Raw genomic sequence first — 18,197 nt, forward strand, 5'->3', positions numbered from 1 at the left:
TGTGTAGGAAGTCTACATTTGGAAATGCCACAAAATTTTAACCTGCCCATTTTGACTATTTATTCAACCATTTGTTCCTATAAATTTTTAATACATGATATATATATATTACATTACAGATATTCAGTGAATCCTTTTTGGCTTCTGTATTATGTCATTGTTTATAATCAGTTGAAACTGAAATTATTTACACTGAGAGGTTTGCAGAATAATTGGTCTGTTTCTGAAGCAAAGAATATAAATTACTACATTTCTGCTAAAAAAGCAGGTGCATGTACAAGCATGTACAAGACAAATTGATTGTGTAACCTTTTTTAATATTACTGATGGCTTGTTTCATTAAAAAAACTGAATATTTTGTATTGGTTTCTGAATAAACCATACACATTACTAATTGGAATAAATAGGCAGTTATTTATGACCAAAAATGACTGATTTACCTTAAAAACAAATACTGTTAGTATTTGTAGAAGCACCATGGCTTTACCGACAGAATTAAGTTATTTATGGGCTTACAGACTAAATTAAGTTTTTTATTAGTTTAGTATTTAGTAATTCATATTAGTATTTTACTCAATTTAAGATTATTGTGCAATGTACAGAATAATAAAAGTACTGTTAAGAATGAAAACTGTCATACCACATTATTCTAGCAAGGAATTCAGTATTTTCATTCATGGAAGCATTACTTGTGTTGTGGATTTTGAACTATAACGTCCATATCGGATGCAGAATGAAATGAAAATACCTGGAAGCAAATTTTGAAATTCTTAAAGGGCAGCAAAAATTCAGATATATTTCCTATGATAATATGGTGGATGTAGTTTCTGGATGTTACATTTCTAACAATATGATTATGAAATTAATTTAATGTTTCGTATAGTGAGTGCAAGCATAGCACATATATAAAAATATATTATAGTATTATAATTAATTAAAATTATTATAAGGATAGGAACATTGTCCAATACCCTGCCCAGTGTAGGACGTCAGTATTATTCCATCCCCAACAGATAGCCTGGGTTTAACTATTCCTATAAAGAATAATCTTGTCACTTCCTAAAACAGTCTGCACCATTGTTGAATAGATTTTACCATTAATTTTCCCATGCCAGGTATTAGATTAGGGAACTGATATGATCCTCTTCATCTTAATTATTACAAAGATGAATACAGATAAGATGCAAGCAACTGTGATTAACAATACAATGATGCAATCTGCAAACTTGCTATGTAACTTTTTCTAAGTTTCCAGGTGAAAGAGTTTGCAATATAAAGCTTGCTAATTCTACACAAATTGCCTTGGATGGTTAAATAACCCTCTCTCTTAGCTGTGTTTCTTATATGTACACAGAAAAGGGAATCCATACCATTATCTCCTAGCCAATGTTCTACAGTGACAATACACTAATCAAATATATAACTCTAAATTTGTCCCTGATGAAATTCCTATTGCTGATTTCTTGCCATTATTCCTGCTTGTCATGATCATGTGCTAGACAATAGCAAAGGAAAGCTAAAACTATTTGCTGCCATCTTGTGTTCATCCAGACTGGATTGGAAAAATAACTAATATTTTAGTAGAAGACATATTGAAAGAAATATAGCTTATAAACATTAAAGATAATGTGTGGCTCATATAGATGTGACAGTTGCGTTTCAATATGTTCTTAACTGGAATTAAGCATAGTTTTACTCCTTTTTTTTCATACTGAGTGAAAGAAGTTTAACTATTACATGCTTATTCTTACTCAGAATAAAAAGTAATACTTTGAGGGTGAGGACATGCAGTTGGAACTACTGTGTTTTCTCGAAAATATAAGACCCTGTCTTATATTTTTTTGAACCCTGAAATAAGTGCTTGGCCTTATTGCCATGCGCTCCAAAGCCCGATTGGGTTTATTATCAGGGGATATCTTATTTTGGGGAAAACAGTAAGTTGGATAACAATTCAAAGAAGTTATCTTATATTTGTACGAAGACTAAAGACACAATGGGACTTGCTTTGAAGTAACGTGGCCATAGCTGCCATCTGGTTCCCAGCCACCAATGTCAATGTTGTAAGTAATTCTTATAGATATGCATATTTATTTAAATTATTTTAATGCTATATTTCATGTAATATGTCTAAACAGCTTTGGGAGTTGCACAACTTAATACGAACAGTAGTACATGTCTTTGTAGAAATGTTAATGGTTTTTAAATGTAGCTTTAGAATTTATTAAAATGAACTTCAGAAAAATGGGTAATTATTTCATACATTTAGTAAAATAAAATAGCTTTGTATTATACCATATTTATACTGTTATTGACAGATGTATTGGAGTAGAAAGGTGAGTGTTGATATTTCTCTTTTAAAATTACAATTTTAATCACAGCTATGTAAAACCACCTGATCAACTAATTTAATAGAGGAATATGCACATGTGAGCTTTACAACAATTAAGGTCTAAGACTTTACATAAACATTTCCTTTCAAAATTTTCTTTGCCTTCACAAATTATGTGCAGAAATCAATTTCTTAAGGATAATAAAATAAGCAAACACTGAAACCTATTTCTTTCAATATTGCAAAGTACAATTTTGGGTCCATGGTTAAAAAATAAGGAAAAATATAGCATGTAGATTGAGGGGAACGTAAGAATATCAACTAATTGCAACTGCCAATTGTTTCACTGTTATCATTTTCAGCAATAAAATATTAGCAACAAGCAGACACTAATTTTTTTCTAATCAAATATTCAACATGTATAATGTATTATTAAGTTCTACACAGTACAGTGAGCTTTAAACTTTAATTTGTTTGTTAAAATTAACTATGAACTGTTAATGAAGAAATCTGGTCATAATCAAAAATAATGTATCACTTCAATATAATTACCAGTCATACATTATTCAAAATTTCTTATGACTATTTTGCCCCCATTTCCTATAGCTTCTTGTATATTCCTAGATTTTTTTTCTCCAGAAATGTAGCCAAATAAAAGGCAACATTGCTCTTAATATTACGCAGCCAGTACAGTATAAATATAACTCAACTATTTATTCTCCAGATTATAGTGTGAGAGTCATGCTGCACATAAATATAAATTTATATATCATTTCCCTTTTTGATTTATTAATGAATGACATCTTAATGGCACCAGATATGTAATTGTTCTGTTGGATCATGAATCTTTAGATATGTCATAAATTATCTGCATTTTTCTCACTAGCAAATTACATACTGGATAAGAAAATGCAGTGGTTGTGTGCATGTAAGGAATAACTATCGAAGATCTACAGATTTTATGAAAGTACTTGGTAATTTCATAAGAAGTAAACAATATCCTTTAGATGTTTTATATTCAATATAAGATTATATCATGTAAAGATATTTCATGTACCTTTTTGTGTACCTTTTTGAGACAGTTAGGATATTTTCAAGTAGCTTCACTCAAAATTACTAAGTAGTTTACTTTAGGAAGATTGTCCAAGCTCAACCTAAATATATCTGTAGATAAGAATTTATAACAACCTATAAGCATGAGAAAATTTCCCAGGAATAATTCTTTAACAAAATTATTAAAAAATTATACAAAAGTCAAAATTATTTGACTTTTCATGCCATTTCTTTCAAATACTCAGAGTGTGGCAGTGAATTGTCTATGACAATTCACTGTGGTCAACTTGCCACAGCCAACTCACCATGGCCAACTCATCACAGCCATTTCAATGTGGCTATCCATGGTCAACTCACCATGGGACAACTTGCCATGGCCAACTTGCTGTGGGAAAATTCACTGTGGGAAAAGTGTTTCACTAATATCAAAGAAATTGTGGAATAGAATTATTAAAAAAAAGATGCGAAAGGAGGAACAAAATGAAATGTGAATGACAACAATTATTTTTTAAAAAATTATTTTAGATAATTAAATTGAATTGTTAAATTGTTCTGCAGCAAGTTGTCCTGTGACGAGTTGGCCATGGTGAGGTGCCTCAAGGTGAATTGGCCATGGTGAGTTGGCCACAGCAAGTTGGCTCTGGCAAATTGTCCCATTCCGGTGGTAGCATTGGTTTCTTTTAGGGATGATATAATTTAGCCTAGGCTAGCTCACGTGGGCTCCTCTCCCCTCTTTCAACTCATACCACTTACTTTTTTTGCATTTTCACTTTGGATTTCAGATGTACTGATGTTAGAGGGTATCATTGTTCTGAAGTACCAATTGCAATTACCTAATAAGAAATTCAATTTATGAATGCTACTATTGATCTGTTTCTAATACTATTTCTTACTAAGCAGATCTTGGAAAAATAAACAAATAAATGCTATTGCCTTTATGTTCTCCTTAGTAGGTTCCAGCAGCAACAGAAATGACATTTGCTAGACTAAATGGCTCTTTAGTTTGATCCAATGATGCAATTTTTATATTCTTATTAGCTGCTTCAACCTGCCCTATGGGCTGTAATTTGACTTCAGACATATATGTATATTCTACTATTAGAAGGTTAGATAGCTACTGGCTACCTAAAATATGAAGAGCAATAGAAAATTTACGAGTTGAAAATCCTGATTTATTAAATCAGTGCTTTCAAATGTCCCTAAAGGCAGGAAGATTAACATATTTGCTACCATTACCATAGGCCATCAGGAACCAAATTTATTCACAGATATATCTATAGTGTGTGTGTGTGTGTGTATGTGTGTGTGTGTGTGTGTGTGTGTGTGTGTATCTATGTCTGTCTAGGTGTTTAATTTTAGATATCTAAGCTCCTTTTAATGCTTTAACTGGCTATGGTATAGATAATAATTAATGAAAACAACTATTTTATTTATTTATTAAATTTGTATGATGCCCATTTTACTATCATATTGCAAACAATTCAATTCAATGAAACAATGTTAATTGTGCATGCAATTAGAAATTAGTAAACAAGTAAAACTTGTGTGTGTTTTATGAAAAAGGTTATCAAACTTAAGGTAAAATATATTATATGTTATCAGTACAAAATCTGTCTTCTGCAAATCACTTGGTAAAGAGAACTGATATATAAAAGCACCATTTGGATCATCTCTAGTCAATACAACCTACTTTACATAAAGAATGTGTTTTTACTCAACTTATCTGGAAGGTCCTCTTTTGGGAAGTTTATTCAAAAGGACCTGCACTATAGGTAGTTTTTGACTTACAACCAGTTGCTTAGTAACTGTTCAAAATTATGGTAGAACCCCTCGCAAAGGACTTATGATCAAGATGCAAATGGCTACTCTTCCCCTTATGGATCATGTGATCCTACTTTTGGTGCTTGGCATTTATAGCTGTTTGCGTGTCCTTTGGTCACATGACCACAATTTATAGAGGGTTTTTTGGCTGGGAACCAGCATTTACTCTGATTTATAGCAACAAATGCCAATTGCAGAAAATGAGCTCACTTAATGATTGCGGCATTACTTAACAGCCTCGGTGTTGCAAAAAGGTCATAAAATGGAGTCACATGATCACATGCCAGTCACATGAGGACCCAGTTTGTGGGGGCAATAAGCTGACTTTGTATAAAATATACAAAAGAATGAAGGCTATTGCTTAACGCATTGTAAGCCGCCCTGAGTCTCCGGAGAAGGGCGGCATATAAATCAAATTAAAAAAAAACACACATAATGATCCATTTAATAGATAGAATGACTTACAATCATAATTTTGGTCCCAGTTATGGTAGTGGGTCGAGGACTACTTGTACTTTGCTTTTAAAATAGACAAAGGATCTGTTGTTGAAAGTGGCACATTTATTTACATATTTCATCTACGCTCAGATAGAAATGAAATAAGCCAGGCAGTGGAACAGAGATCAAGATTTTTCATAATTATGGCTAAGCATTTATGATATTAATACCAGGAAAAAAGAATATTGTAGATATTGTCTTTTTTTATAACAGCACTACAGTGTTTCCATTTTACTGCTTAACCTCATTATCAATTTTAAATCTAGATTGAAACATTATGCTAGCACGTTGTACTGTTTTTGAATATCATTCCATTGAGTGGGTTTTCCTTTACATTGAGCTTTTCGATCAAAAGATTGGCAGTTCAGCTGTTCAAATCCCTAGTGCTGCGTAACAGGGTGAGCTCCCGTTACTTGTCCCAGCTTCTGCCAACCTAGCAGTTTGAAAGCACGTAAAAAATGCAAGTAAAATAGGGACCCCAGAAAAATAGGGACCACCTTTGGTGGGAAGTAACAGCATTCCATGTGCCTTTGGCGCTTAGTCATGCCGGCCTCATGACCACAGAGACGTCTTTGGACAGCACTGGCTCTTTGCCTTTGAAACAGAGATGAGTACTGTCCCCTAGAACAGGAACAACTAACACATATGTGTGAAGGGAACCTTTATCTTTACCTTTGCCTATTGTGGCTATCTTTCTCCCAAAGTAGCTAATTACTGCAGATAAATGTTCATTAAACATTCTTCCCAACCTCTATCTTCTCTTCTTTTGGATTTGTATGAGAATATTCATTGCTATAATCCCTTGTTTGTGCTATCTCAACTTGTTGTTATGGAAATAGGCTACTCTAGATGTGTTCCTACTAAGATTATGGAAAAATCATTTGCTGAAACAATGCCATTCTGTGTCCTAAATAATTTAGACATTGTGACTGTGTTTTGATTGCTTTTATGTGAGCTGCTATTTCCAAATTAAGGAAATTCTTCAAAAGAACATAACATATTATGGTTAGATAATAGGAGAGAGAGAGAGAGAGAGAGAGAGAGAGAGGGAGGGAGGGAGGGAGGGAGGGAGAGAGAGATTGATTCATTTGTGGAGGAGAAGGAAGGGGAGAGAAGAGAGGAAGGGTGTTATGTGATATTAAAGCCTCTCACAGAAATGAAATTGTAGTAGCCCAGAGAAAAACTGTTCTGCCTGCTGATATTCCCACTTGAAATAGTAGTTTTGCTTAAGGTGTCACCTGCTATGTATAGCTTAGGGTTCAAAGAATTTATGTACACCTTTTTATTATAGGAATATAGTGCATATGCTTTATAAGGGAACTGTTTGGAACCACTATTGTAAGATGTTAGTTGCAATTTATATTCCTACTTTTTTCATAATATTATATTCATCCTTATTAATTGGGCTAAGGAAAAAATCTGGCACATCTTTTTTTTAGAATGGAAGAAAAAACAATATTTAGGTGTAACAGAGCCAGTTTGGTGAAGTAAATATCAGGCAAGATAGTGAGTGACTCTGTATTCTAGTTTATCTTAGGCACAAATCTAGTTGGGTGACCTTGGACCAGTTAGTCTCTCTTAGCTCTAGGAAGTAGCAAGCCATTTCTGAAAAACATTGCCAAAAAAAACTACAGGGACTTGTCCACACAGTCTGAGAATCAGACATGATTGAATGGGGAGGAGCAGAGAATTTGTATAACTTTTTTTCTTCAACTGTAATCCTATTGATATATTTTCAGTAAAATAATTTTTGGCTTTCACTGCAATTTGAGCCTATCTTCCATGAACTGTAGAACCAATAAGTTGCCAGTTAACAGTAAGGCAATTTTACCAACTTTCCAATTCATCCAAATACAAATTTTAGAAGAGAAAGACACAGGGAGGGAGGGAGGGAGGGAGGGAGAGAGGAGAGAAGGAGAGAGGGAGAGACAGAGGGAGAGAGAGAGAGAGGGAGAGAGGGAGGACAACTGGGACACAGAGATTATCCTTCAAGCTGTACAAATATAATGAAATGTTTCACTTTCTATTTACATATTATTTTCTCACCTTCGAAAATGGAAATATCACCAACCATCCATGAAAAGAGAGAATGATTCTACCTGTGCTGTGTGATGAAAAAATACTGGTTGAATTACATAACCTCTCAGTTAAAAAGTGCTCTGTGGGTTATACTTTTTCTTCTTCTTTGAAGAGAAGTAAGTTAGGAAGGAAGGCTAGCATGTTAGTTTGTAGATGCTTGCTGTCATTTATATCACGTATGTTAACATTACTGCAGATATCATTAAGTAGTTGAGATTAAAAATGGTGTTGAATTATTTGTGATGCATATCCATGTACAGATACCACTTGTGGGTGGAAAGTTTTATATTTTAGCATCAAACTCTAAGGAGAATGTGTTATGGGAGGCCAAACTCAACTATTCTTCCTCTTTCTTCTGATGCCAAAAGATGATTAATATCCACTTGCCACAAAGTGGAGAGTGGAATATTTGTTATAAAAATGAGAGGAAGCTATTTTGATGAAATATCAGAAATGGTATAGAAACTCTGGTATATTGAACAAGGTACAAAAATATATCTGCATCCTCTTATAGTAGAATACTAGCTGAATTTGACATTGCAATCAAAATATCAATTTCTCAATGGTAGATGTCGAAAGAATTTGAAAGCAAGCTCAAATAGTAAATGCACATTCTTATAGAAGGCATGGAACTTTTATGTTCTCAAAACTATTTATTATTATATATATATATATATATTGGCCCATTTTATAGCCAACTCTTGATGGTGCCAATCAAAAGAAATCAAACTCGGATATATTTCCTGCAAGTTGGAATGCAGGAAGCTTATTCTTGCAAAATCTCTACCAGAGGGTTGACTGTTGATTTTATTTGCCTCTCTGACATTGAGTTCTGACAGCAATGGCCATGGAGGTTTTCACAGAATGAGGAAGTCTTCCTTTTTTCAGTCAGAGAGTATTCAGTGGCAATGATGCTATAACACAGACTGTATATAAAACATTACTAAGGAAAAAAAATTTTCTTTAGATTTGGAAGTATTCAGCAAACTGAAATGTGAAATGTGCCAAAACTGAAAAGTTGGGCAATCATACTAAATATTCATGAACATACACAAACATGCCTAAATTGTCAAAATAGAACTGTCCCATAGGAAGAAAAATAAGGCACTGTACAACAGGAATTCTGCAAGATTATGTATACCAAATAGAAAGAGAAAATGTCATGGATTCATACAAATGGTTAAGTATAAGCATTTTTAGTTACATACAAGCTTTATGACTGCTAGTGGAATAATATTTTTTACTGGAAGATAAATGATGATATACATTATAAACATTTGAGAAAGGTGATTTGAATCTTTGAATACTGAAATCCAAAGGAATCCACTATAACCACAATTATGTAAATCTGATGTTGATAATAATGCTGGATGATGATGATAATGGCTATGGTAACAGGGTTGAAATTAAAGCATCAGCTTGTACATTCTTGCAGCAGAACTACTAAAGTGCTACTTCAAAAGTGTACAAAAATTCATTCAAAGAATAGTGTGAGTGCAGTGAAAAAGCAAATTGTAACTGTTAAAAAATTATTCCTACTCAGCAAAAACGCCATGCCTCGAAACACGGGAAATATAAAGGAAGTCAAAAATAAGCAGGAATCTTTCAACAAATCTGGAAAATAATGTTGAATCAAGAAACATATTCAAGAATACTGTAAAATCACAGGAACTAAAGAACAAAAGGAGATGTAGATTCAGAAATACTTAATTCTTTTGGCTACTTCAGTTACCATGGAAACTGCTGGTCTGTCTGAAAGATTTCATATCACAAATATATAATTAGGAAGCTTGGCACTGAGATGATTTATTCAACATCCTAGTAATATACTAGCATGCACACTTTTTCAGTATTCTGTAAATGTTACAGAATTGCTTTATATTTGACCATCATCTTCCTCTTCCTCAACCTTCTGGTTGTCCTCCTTCTTTACATAGATAACACTAAGCAGCAGTCTTAAAGATCAATGGAATGATCTTGATGCCAGATCAATAATCCCTGAAGCTTCAGGTACAACTAATAGTGAGCACACCATGCAATTTTTGTCATGCAAAATAAGGATAGTAAATATTTATTTATTTATCACTTTTATGCAGCTGTCTAATGCAACCAAGGGATTAACAAATTGGTTAGCCATTTTTTTTTCTCTAGAAAGGAATCGGGCACCTTTTCCAGGAAGAGAGGTATAGAATCCTTGCAATAATCACCTTATACAAAGTTAATTTCATATACTTAAAAGAACGTATGATTCGTAACATTTAATGAAACTATTTTAGATTGTAATGAAATTTATTTTCTGGAGTTCACCATGGCAAATGGTTATGGAATGACTTCATTTGGGTCCTTAGTCTCAACTAAGACTAAGACTAAGACTAAGACTAAGGACCCAAATGAAGTCATTCCACAACCATTTGCCATGCTGAACTCCAGAAAATAAATTTGAAATAACTCCAGAAAATAAAATTGGAATACATTTGGCTTGGATGACTACTATTATTAACTAGACTGTTGTAATCAGTATGCTTAAATTACCAGCTTTCAACATCATTGGATCATAAAGGAATCATCCCTATGCAATGTGGCATGCCCTGATGAGCCAAAGTGGCACCAATCAAAGAAACAGTAATTACTTATTCTAGCTGAAAAGAATTTGCTAGTTGACCTTGCCTATATTGGAATTGGAGAAATACACTGACATACCAGCATTGTAGGCTCAAAACAAAATTAGAAAAAGACCATAGAAGAAAGCATTTGTAAAGCATACCTCATGTTGTTACCAAAGAAATGGGTATATATTTCCTTTGGAAAACATTTTAAGAGAATCATCCTCAATTCTTTTCTTAAAAGCAAAAATAATAGGTGCTCAACATAAATTTTAAAGCCCTTTCCTGCATGTTTGACCAATGGATTTTGGAAAATGACACTATCTTTCAGATGATTGCTTCTGTTGACTTTAATATTAGGATAGGTCTATACTCAGACCAAATATTATAATTTACTGTTAATCAATTGTCTCAAGTTATTAAAATGAATTCTGAAAATTAATCCATAAATAATCCAAAATATGTTCTGTGATGTACATTATTTGGAGCATTCAAATCAGGGCACTGTACAAGGGATCAAGAAGTAATCTATCTATTATTAAGCTTTCTTGTGTTTTGCCCACCTCCTGTCCCTAAGAAATCAAAGGATTTGCTTCAGATTACTGCAGTACATTATTCTTTTGCCTCCTGTATATCACATAAAATTTATTCTTGGAAGATATCATGAAAAGCTTTCTAGGTTCCATGTTTTTGAACTGATTTAAAAGTCAGAAACTGCTGAAACAAGAGTAATTTTTGATGTAATAACAGGCTATGAAGGAAAAATGCAAGTTAATAAATATATAATAGAAAATGTTAATGCAGACTTATTTTGTTGTTATATAAATATGTCAAGAAGAGTGTTTTATCTTTCAAAGATTTCACAGTACTGATGACACAAATAAAAGAGAAGAAAATGAAACATACAATTAAATGTTTCTTGCAGAGAAACATGTGTCAGAGTCCCTTTAACCAAAACACATACTTTTTGTTTTTACCAGTGAAAACAGTAGTTTGTTTTTACTATATCAGGAATTTTTGTGCACCAAGGCTCCCATTACCATTCTAATTTTATCCATTGTTCTGACAATGTTCTGACAATTTTATATAATTTTAATAAATATTACAATTAAAAAGAAAAATCTAATAAAAATTGAAAAAGACTAAAAAGAAAAACCAGAAATTGCAAAAAAGGAAAACAGAAAAGAAAGAAAAATAATAATATCAATAGCAAATAGCATTTAGACTTACCGGTATATATCACTCCACAGTGCTTTATAGCATTCTCTAAGCCCGTGATGGTGAACCTATGGCACACCATCAGGCCGTCGTCAGCTGCTCTTCCAGGATCCATCATGTGCATGCGAGCCAGACTAGCTGCTCTCTTCTAGGTTCCAGTGCTCCATCGTGCATGTGCTCGCATGCCGAAAAGGTTGACCATCACTGCTCTAAACAGTTTACAAATGTCAGCATATTGCCCCTAACAATCTGAGTTGTCATTTTAGTTACCTTGGAAGGATGGAAAGCTGAGTCAACCCTGAACTGGTTAGCTTTGAACTCCTGGCTGTGGGCAGAGTCAGCCTACAATCCTGCATTCTAACTACTGCGCCACTATGGCTCCTTATAACAATGTTGAAAAGAAAAATAACAAAATATATTAAAAAGCAACTTTTCCTTTCATCATTAAAAATATTTAGCAACTTATCACCTTGTTTTAAATACATATATGTATATGTGTATGTGTGTATGTGTGTATTTTACATCACATATATAAACACCATATATATATATGGTGTTTATACACACACACACACACCATATGTGTGTGTGTGTGTATATATATTTGTTTTCTGAATATATATATATATATATTCTTAAATAAAAACAAATCTTTAAAGCTTCCTCATTCATTTCTGGTTATTACCCTTTGCTGTTTATCACCCTTCCCCCTCCCAAAAAAACCCTTAAATTTATAATTTAAATTTCTCTCACTAAGGATTGAAGAGATTCACCCAGTGAATGCTATAAAACTTGTTGCTCCAACAGTTCTTAATTGTTGAAAAGCAGTTAAAAGGCAATTTCCAAAAGAGATTAAGAAAAAAGTTCAGTGAACTTTATTTCTCTATATAGGCTACATTACAGTTTTCAGCTTGCTTGAAATCCTTCAACTCCAGCTGTTCAACTCATAAGTTGATGCAAAAATCTTGGTTTCTGAAATTTACTCCCAAGAATCAGCTGTATAGAGTTCATTTGGACAGTCTCACAATCTTTCCTTTTTATGGAGAGACTTCGCTGGACAAAATTCGCCATCTGGCTGCCAATCTCCACCTCAATACAATCCCCATTCCTTCAGAGACATCTAGTTCCCCATGAATCCTCACTGGAAGTCCCGATTTTTTGTTCCAATAATCTATTTCTAAGGACTGTCTCTAGAAGGGAATTTATCTGCATTTATTTCATTTTCATAGATATGCTTCATTTCATACATTCAGATTCTGTTATGTACAACTATGTGCTACCTGGAGGCATATGGATAAATAATATTATCTCTTTGGAGACATGGATATGTGTTATAAAACAAATTCCTGAAATGTTTAGCTTGAAGTAATATCTCAGTACCCACCATGATGTTTCAGTACTTTGAACTGAAATCTAGAATCAGAAAATCATTAAATTTTCTTCACATATAACTTCCCAGTTCTCCTGAGATGTTATCTTTTTTTTAAAACAGATGGTCTTATGATATAGTGTCTACCAAAGTACATAGATGTGTATTCTGTTTTAAAAACAAATATAACATATTTTTTACAAAATTAAATGTAGTTAAATTATTGTTTTCAATATTTGGAAAGAGGAAGAAAAGGAAATGTTCAGCTCAGACAGACAGACAGACAGACAGACAGACAGACAACTTCCCAATCAAAGAATCTCTATGGCTACCCCCACCAACATTGAAAGGGCAAGCTGCTAGAATATAAACTGAGAGCAAACCCCGCTCTTTACTAGTAGTGATGGTGTTATCTAGTTTGGGTAATGAAACAACCAAATCAGAGAGCACCAAGGATCCCTCATTTCAACCCTGAGTTACAAATATTCCCCTTTATTGTTACTCTTCACAAAACAGTCCATCCAAAGTGCCAATTACTAACTCTCATAGTACCAGAGCAATGAAAGAGCAATTTGACAGAATTCCAGTCGTTATTTCTCTTTCACTTTACTTTCAATTGAAAATAATGGGTCAAATATAATTTAGCCCAATCCAAAATTCCTCTCCTCAGATGAAGGAAGAGGACTGAAAAATAGATAGTCCTCTTTTGTCTTTCCCAATGTCAGCTATTAGATAAGATGGCTAATAGACTATGAGCTTAAATTAGTTTAAGTCTTTGGGATTTTGCCCCAAGTCTCTTTGAATTTATTTTGGAAAAAGAAAAAGTTTTTTTTTCCTCTACAAGAAAAAAATCTGATTGAAGATCAATGTAAATACTTAAAAAATAACACGGATTGATATTACCTAAATAGTAGGATATGGATCTTATAAAAAGCTATATTGAAGCATGCTTTTATATTTGTTGTTGTTGTTTAGTCTCTAAACAACCCTCTGGACCATAGCACAATAGGCTCTCCTGTCCTCTCCTGTCTCCCAGAATTTTCCCAAATTTATGTTCATAGTATCAATGATACTATCTAATCATTGCATTGTCTGACATCTTCTCCTCTTGCCTTCTCTCCAATACCAGGGTCTTTTTTCTAGTGAGTCCTCTCTTCTCATTAGGTGGCCAAAGTCAAAACATTACATTTCAGGAATTTAGGTTCAAGAGTCCATTTTGAATTCACCTCATAAGCTTATGTTATCCTTCCAATAAAAGTTCTTGTACCATTCACAGTTGCTATCGTAGGGTAGATTTCTTTTCTCTAGTACTATTAAATGCAAATAAAGGGAAGATGCAATGAGTTATAAATCAGATGTATTGATTATAGCTTGGTTGGGTATAGCTATAGCTTTGTTAGTGCTAGTAGGAAAAGGGGTTTGCACTCAGTTTACATTCTAATAGCTTGCCCTGTCACTTCTAGTGGGAATTGTCTTTGTGTTTCTTTGATTGGGCTGTTTACTGTTAGCTTGTTTGGCAATTCCTTGAATGGGATATTGTTTGCTTCTTGATTGTTATGTCTAATGCAGTGGTAGGATTCAAATAATTTAACAACCGGTTCTCTGCCCTAATGACCAGCTGGCTAGGCATGGCTCAGTGGTCATGTGACCATATAGCATGGCCAACTCAACATCATTCACATCGATGGGCGCTTCACCTTAGCTGTTACAATGTAATAAGGGTTAACCAGAGAGGCAGTTTCTGTAAACAGGGCAGTAAAGATTAAGCTAGAAACAACACCAGAATGTTTCCTTCCTGCCTTCCTTACAGGATTAGCCCTGTAAAGTGGGAAAAGCAAAATAAGACTACTTCCAACAACTGGTTCTCTGAACTGGTTAGAAAGTTAACAACCGGTTCTCTCGAATAGGTGAGAACTGGCTGAATCCCACCACTGGTCTAATGTTAATTTTGGTGTTAATTTCTGCTCATTGCCTGTGAGGGGAAGCTTAGGTCTTTTTGTTCTCCTTTGTCTTGTTGATTGTTACTTTTTTGAATGGTATGTAGACATTATTTACTGTAAGTCTATGTGCCTGTTGATGACTGATTTGTCCAAGTGCATTTTTGGACTTGGGTTGGTCTAGGATGGTCACAATTTCCCAGTTGAAACTATGGTTAAATTTGTCCATCTATTGTGAAATTAGGGAATTTTCGTCAAGTCTGCTAGTTAGTGTTCATGGATATAATTTTTTTAATCTTCTGCCTGTTTGTTCTACATAGTGGCTGTTGTAGTAGTGGTTGATTTAGAAAGCTATACTTGGTTTGTTTGCTACAGTAGTGCCATGTTGTTATAAGACTCTTGGTGGTTTCTGAGATGTTTTTGATGTAAGGCAGTGTTACCCTTTTCACAGGTTGTGTTGGTTGTGCTATATTGAGTTGACTGGTTAGGCACTTTTTGATGAAATTACATGGATGTCCATTTTGTTGGAAGATGTTGAATAGACATTGTGATTCCTTTTTCTGCTCTTCAGGATTGCTGCAGTGCTTATCTAAATAGTATTGTTATACAGCATCTCTTGTGAGAAGGTGGATTGCTAGTTTCATAGTGAAGCACTTGGTTGATTGAGTGGTTCATTGATGAGCTTGTGTTCTAGTTTGCCATTGCTGTCTTTATTGTTGAGGCTACTCAGGTAGAAGGTTTCTTCTTCCCTTGTGAATTTTATTCTTTTGAAGATGTTCTTGATCATTTCATGAGTATTCTCTAGTGGGTCCTTTTTTTATTATGACAAGCTGAGCACAAACATGCAATTCTAAGAATGCTTGTGTTTAAACAGTTTTCTGTTTAAATTTAATTGGTTTATATGCGCAACAAATATTTTGTTGAATATAACATTTTATATTTCATGGCAAGATTAATTAAGAAAATACCAACACATGAACTTTCTAAATATTTCTAAATGTTGCAGCTGCTAAAGTAGTTAATTTAAGTTTAGAAACTTTTTACTTTCTTCATTCCACTTATGGCTTTAAATGCATCCAAATGCTTTGGAAATGATGAAAAAGTAGACATCTGCTCTGTGAATTTTGATTAATTTGTTATGCTGTTTTTTTAAAATTGAAAGTAATTAAGAAAATTAGAAATGTATGATATGGGTTTGTTTTTTTGTTTCTTTATTTATTTGGTATACTTTGAGAAAAAAATGGATTTCGGACAAAAAATAGTCACATAAGGAATGCCCCAGATTGACCACTAATATAAAAATATCTCCTTTGCTGATAAAAAATTATTTGGAGTCTGTTATGCTGTACATTTGTTAACTTTTTATCTTTCACATCAGCTTTTGCTACTTTAAGATGTTGAAGTTGATATTTAATTGCAATGAATCAAGTTGGCAAATTTAAAACTTTACATCCAAGAATTCTTTCTGCATTTATTTTTATCTATGTATATTTTCAGAAATTTCAAAATCTCTTTTAGCATAAACCCTCAGTTCATTTGGCATCAGATCAGACATGACTACTTCTGTCTCATGTTAACTCAGAATACGAGCAGAGTTTAATGTTGTCATGACATCTCACAATTTAAGAAACACAAGATAAAATCAAATCATCTTATACTCTGAAACATGGGCTGGAACAAAGGGAATCATAATATGTCATATGATACTGAATTATAATGGAAATAAATAGATTTAAATGTACATTCAGACATGAAAGTTACTGGGAGAAGCACATGCATATTACTTATACTAAAATGCATATTAAAATATTCATATAACTTATGCAAACATAAAGACTGAAATAAATAAACTGGTATTCACTTTTTCATAAAAATGTTAATGCTTGTAAGTTGCTTATATTTCATATAAGAGATGCACAAAGTTATTGAATTAAAAATAAAACTCCTTGATAATTCTGAGAACCATTCTACTTACTCTTCTAGAAAACATTTAGATGACAACAAATGTAATTGTTTTAAATTACTTAAGTACAGATGCTGGTAAAAGTGAAATATAAACATAGCTAATTTTATGATTGCATAGAAATATAGTATATAGATTTTAAGTAATTATAATTTAAAACAAAATTCAGAAGTTACATTATGTTCCTTTAATACTGTCCAACATTGCAATGGGAAAACTGTGAGTTATCAGAAACATCAGTGCAGTACAACACCAGATTTGGAAAGTTCTCTTCAGAAATCCCTAGGTTAATTCTGTAGGTGGATTCATGAAAAATAAAATGAAGAAATATGAAAAAAGACTTTATTTTAGAATAAATATACTGACAAAGTGATTTGACAATGGAAAAACACCCATCACCATTCAGTAGAAAAGTTACCAATCAACAAGAAAAACAATTAGAAGAGAAATTAGGCATACAAACGACAAAAAGAGTAAAATACCTAGGGATATGGCTGACCAATAAAAGTTCATCAATTAAAGAAGATAATTATGATAAATTAACAAAACAAATTAAGACAGACTTAGAAATTTGGAAAAAGTTACAGCTATCTCTTTTGGGAAGGATCGCCTCCATTAAAATGAATGTGTTGCCTCGAATACTATTCTTGTTTCAAGTGATTCCAATAAAACCGGGGATGAACTTCTTCAAGGACTTTAATAAACTAATTGCAGACTACATATGGCAAGGGAAGAAGGCAAGAATTAAACTAAAACACCTACAGGACTCAAGAGAGAGAGGAGGATTGGCATTGCCCGATTGGGAAATATATTACAAAGCATCAGCATTAATTTGGATCAAGGAGTGGATGGAACCCAAAAACCAGACTATTGAATTTGGAAGGATTTGATCTTCAGCGAGGATGGCATGCCTTCTTATGGGAGGGCACAGACAAAAGGCATGAATATTTTCAGAGACATACAATCAGACACACATTATACCAAACATGGCAGAGTATTAAAAAGGCATATTATTACAAAATCCTGGAGTGGTTGTCAACGATGGAAGCCCAGATCTATCCAAATGCCATAGACTATAACAAAACGAAAACTTATAAAGATCTGTTAAACAATCAGGGGAAACTAAGAACGAGGCAAGAACTAAAAGAGATGGGTACAGACATTGACTGGTGGCCGTATATACAAATAAAATCAAGATACAATAAAGATTTGGCTCAATTTGAATTTCAAAAAGGTCAAACAGAATTAGATAAAATTTTGCAAGGGACACAGGACAAACTGATCAAAAAAATTTACAATTACTTACGAGGATATAAATTAGAAGAAG

Source organism: Pantherophis guttatus, chromosome 5, assembly GCF_059756535.1.
Source record: "Pantherophis guttatus breed Tessera chromosome 5, ASM5975653v1, whole genome shotgun sequence".
Classification (NCBI taxonomy): Eukaryota; Metazoa; Chordata; class Lepidosauria; order Squamata; family Colubridae; genus Pantherophis; species Pantherophis guttatus.